We start from the raw sequence: 4,930 nt of genomic DNA, 5'->3' as shown, positions 1-4,930 counted from the left end.
TTTCACATTTTCATTTGGCCAGTTAGGACGCTGTTGGGAGAAAATGAAAACTAACCTCAGAGGCAAGTCCTTGGTAAGGAGAATACCTTCTGGGTTCCTTTAGACCTGCCAAGTGTATAAAATGTTCCCGTGTTCCTCCTCCCTCTTGATCCCCCCCCTCACATGGCTCTACTTTCTGGAGTGAAAATGGCTTTGGAGAGGCTGTTGCTTGTCCCAGGACATGCAGCTAAGTCTCCTGAGCTTTCCACCATGGCCTGGGCACTTAGAAACCAAAGACAGGAGCAGAGGCACTTCGTACCCTGGCCACGAATGGCCAGCCTCTGGCCCCGTCCCCTGCCGTCTACAGAGGAGTGGGGGCTACAGCTCCAGTCCTACCACACTTTCCAAACAGCCCGACTTCAGGGATGGGAAAACAGCAATGGGGAGTCTAATTTACTCCAGGAACTACCACACTGAACCCCCATGAGCTCTAAGGGAAGGAACGAGCTACAATGTGTTGTTACGTGTGCATCTCCTTGACCCCTTTGTTATGGGGATGAATTATACCTTCAGACTTGACACTGGCCTTCACTGGTCAGGGTCTTAAAGCATCAGCATGATACCTATTTCGTATATACTTACTATATGCTAGGTATTGCGCTATACATTTTAAAGACCTAGTCTCCCCGAGCTGAGACGATGAGGTCACAGGCTCACAGAGATTAAAGCAGTAAGTCCAGAATCCCATTGCTAGAATACGCTTCCACATGTATGCCTAGCTGCCGTAGTAGGAACCGAGCACACTCCGGGTATTCTAAGCATTTGTAAGGTCATTCCTCTCAAATATACATGTTTTGTTTTCTATAACCAAGTACAGCGAAGAGAGCACATTTTCACGACTTACAGACTCCCCTTCGTTCACACCATTAGAGAACTAATATGAACTATTTCTTCCAAAGTACCTCTGCCTTTGCTTTCATCCTACTTGGGAGGATATGTGAATGGTTCCTGATGTAAGAAATGTCTCCTGCCTTTAAGGTGCTTATGATATAGTTGAGGGAGACAGTATGTGCACATGAACAAATGAAAGCATTTCCATGCAGAAGGTAACTTGGTAACTAAGTACCAAAGAGAAGGTAACTTGCCCAATGGTAAATATAGGCAAAAGATACACTTCAGTGGAGGCCACCAGATTCAACTACACCCAGACAACTGTGAAGAGAAACCACCCCGGTCATGGTAGGTCTGAGGCGATGAAGCTCCTTAGATCCCTGCTCTCTGCTCTAAAGCTGAACTAGAGGGACTGGAGGCCAGGATTTTGTTCTGCCCCCTTATCAGTTCATAAGAAGTAACCCGCACTGCCCCCCACCCCACCCTGGGACTGAGGTTTAGGGAAATCAGATGCACAGAAAGAATGAGCTGTGTTAGACTTCAAGACTGCTCTGAGGATTGTCCCACTGGGTTCTTCTACTCAGATTCATAAGGTTCCCCCATAATCCCTGCTGCCTGGTGTTCATGCCCTTGAGTGTCGGTGGGACCTGTGTCTTCCTTCTAACAGGATACAGTAAGGGTGTGATGGTGTATGTGTGGTTATGTGTACATGGTTATGTACTAACATTACTTAAGATTGTAGTGTAACCCAACTAGGGAACCCTACATGGCAAGGCACTGGGGACAGTGTCTTGGAGCTGAGGGGAGCCTGCAGCTAACAGCCAATAAGAAAGTGAAATCTTCAGTCCCACCTATAGCTACAAGGAAAGAAGTCTACCAACAACCTCAGTACGCTTGCAGATGGAGCTTTCTGCAGTCAAGCCTCAGATGAGATTGCAACTCTAAATGATACCTTGACCACAGCCCTGGATCTAGACCCCAAGCAGAGAACCCAGCTAAGCCACTCCTGGGCTCCTGACCCATAGAAACTATGAGGTGATCAGTCTGTGTTGTTTTAAGATGCTAAGTTTGTGGGGGCACCTGGGTGGCTCAGTCGGTTGGGCGTCTGACTTCGGCTCAGGTGACGATCTCATAGTTAGTGGGTTTGAGCCCCGCGTCGGGCTCCGTGCTGACAGCTCAGAGCCTGGAGCCTGCTTCAGATTCTGTGTCTCCCTCTCTCTCTGCCCCTCCCCAACTCATGCTCTGTTTCTCTCTGTCTCAAAAATAAACATTAAAAAAAAAAGATGCTAAGTTTGTGGTAATACTGTTATGCAGCAACAAATAATGAATACAACCCCTATTATACAGTGATAAAATTACCAAAAGCAGGACAACTAATAACCCACTAGTTTCCCTATATGTCTTTGCCTTATTTGTTTGTCTTATTATTTTGTTCATTGGTCTTATAGACACTCATAGAAGCAAACAGTACAGGGACATGGTAACCTGAAAGGCTCTCATGGGAGAAGCACTGTCCATTCACTTTTAAAGCAGGAAGCAACTTTAAAGATGTCAAGTAATAGCACAGTAGTAGACAAAGTTATCTGCCCAGCATGGAGTCTCTTTTCCCAAACTGCCTCCTGGTTTCCTCTTAAGGAATTATGAGGTGGACCCCATGGATTGTAAATCTAGGCCAACCTCCCTGCGATTTGACCCATTTGTCCCTAGCAGTGGCCCCTCACCACTCTGGTCCAGTTACAAGGTTGTTGCTGGGGCTCCTGTCTCCCAACTTCTGGAAAGGCCATGGCACCTACTCCTGTTCCAGCCTGATTCTCAGCCATCCACTGATTCTGCCGGCCTTTTGTGCCCTTCCAGTAAGTTTCCTTTGCTTAAAGTTGCCAATCCTTTCCACACCTGATAACTAAAGGTCTCTTACCAAATCACAGAGCGAAACCCAGAGCCAAGGCTTCCCAATTCCCAGACCAGATACTTCTCTGTTTCCTGGGCCTGGTGGAATCCAGCCAAGGAGCGAATAGATAAGGCCTTAAGAAATGCTTATCTCACCAGCAATGCAAGCAACTCACCCACGTTCCCGCAAATTTAAAATACCTGAAAGGGAATGAGATGCAAGGAACCCAGAAAACTGATAAAATTTGATACAAGAAAATTCTTTTAAACTTGGCTTTGAAACAACTTCCCTCAGCCCTCTTCTTTTCAAGTGATTAGTGTTCCTGCAGATAAAGGATAAAGAGATTTTCAGAACTTAAGCAGATAAGCTGTCTGAGCAATCCTATTAATTATATAGAAGCGTGTGGGTTGACTGCGGATTCTTTAAGGCATGTATCACTGGCTGGTTTTCAAATCTTGAGAGCCTAAAATAAGAGATAAGCTGGAAGGAAAAGTGTCATTACTTTAGGTTTAAAAAAAACTATCAATTTTTAAATCAACTTTTAAAGAAGTGATTTTATATCTCAATGTCTTATTTGAGTACATTCAGGTCAATTATTTGCTCAGCTGGATAAGTAACTAAATGAGGGCTTGTCACAATGGTCAACATTTTGCAGGACAACACAGGTAGGGAATATATTATCAATATCTTCTGACAGTCAAGTAATTAACTACATTTTTGAAAGGCTACAGGAAAATCTTCCATTTTCCAGGAGTTAGGCACAGAGTCTCATTTGCCCTGTAAAAACTGAATTCTATTTAAAAAGTACTTACTCAGTTTTTACCATTTGCTTAGCACTGTATCATGCAAAACAATGTCTATTATCCTACTCTGGATAAGAAAAGATCTTGTGTGGGGTTGCCTGGGTGGCTCAGTCAGTTGGACACCCGACTGGTTGGGCATCCGACTTGGGCTCAGGTCATGATCTCTGGGTCCATGAGTTTGAGCCCTGTGTTGGGCTTGGTGTTGACAGCTCAGAGCCTGGAGCCTGCTTCAGACAGATTCTGTGTCTCCCTCTCTCTCTGCCCCTCCCCTGCTCGCTCTCTCTCTCAAAAATAAATAAACATTGAAAGAAAGAAAGAAAGAAAGAAAGAAAGAAAGAAAGAAAGAAAGAAAGAAAGAAAGAAAGAAAGAAAGAAAGAAAAGATCCTATGTGTGTAAATCTTCCAGAAGTTTATCTTGACTGAAAACTGTTAGTTACTATTGACTAAAATCTTTCTAAAATGATAATATAGTTCCCCAGTTTCTTAAATAGAGTATTTGGAATCTAATTTTTCTTCATGTTTCAGAAACTCATGAGCACTACTGTTTCTTTAAATTCAAAGTCAACCAACAATGTAGTCCATCTATGACACAGTAATACACTCAGAGGTTGTTAGATGTGTATCCTCCTAAAATAAATGGCTCCAGCGTATTATGCTTTTCATGCTGTTTTTATGGTTGTCTGTCTCTAAATTCAACCTGTCTCTTCCCTCTACCCTCATGGTAATCTCTCTTCTAGCCCAGGAAAACTAGAAGATTCCAGGGGAATTGAGGTCACCACACTGACTTTAATAAACCATTCCAAGTCAATAGATTTCTAACTGCTTAAGAAATGCTCTATCTTTGTCCTGTGGGGTGAAGGCCATGACCTCCATCTCAGGTGTTTCCCTGGCTAATCGGTGGTCTTTCTCACTGTCCACATGAATTCCAACTTGTTGATACTGGGACTCTATGATGGAATGGCAGGAATGCTGAATATAAATTATATACCTATATTCATTACTAAAATCCAACATTTAGACAATAAGGGCATTTCTGCATGAAGATACTGTAATTTTTTAAATTTTTATTCATGTTTGAGAGAGAGAGAGAGAGACAGAGCACAAACAATGGAGGGGTAGAGAGAGAAGGAGACACAGTTCCAGGCTCAAGGTGTCAGCACAGAGTCCAGTGCAGGGCTCGAACTCACGGACCGCGAGATCATGACCTAAACTGAAGTCACACACTTAACCAAGTGAGCCACCCAGGCGCCCCTGCATGAAGACATTCTGAGAAAAACAACATGTCTTAGATGAACCAGGGCAAAGAGTGTGACTTGAGAGTTCAGAAGAATCATTTTCATTGAGCATCTACTATTATACCTACTTGAAA

Source organism: Neofelis nebulosa, chromosome 10 (genome assembly GCF_028018385.1).
Source record: "Neofelis nebulosa isolate mNeoNeb1 chromosome 10, mNeoNeb1.pri, whole genome shotgun sequence".
Classification (NCBI taxonomy): domain Eukaryota; kingdom Metazoa; phylum Chordata; class Mammalia; order Carnivora; family Felidae; genus Neofelis; species Neofelis nebulosa.
This window is presented reverse-complemented; position numbering follows the sequence as displayed.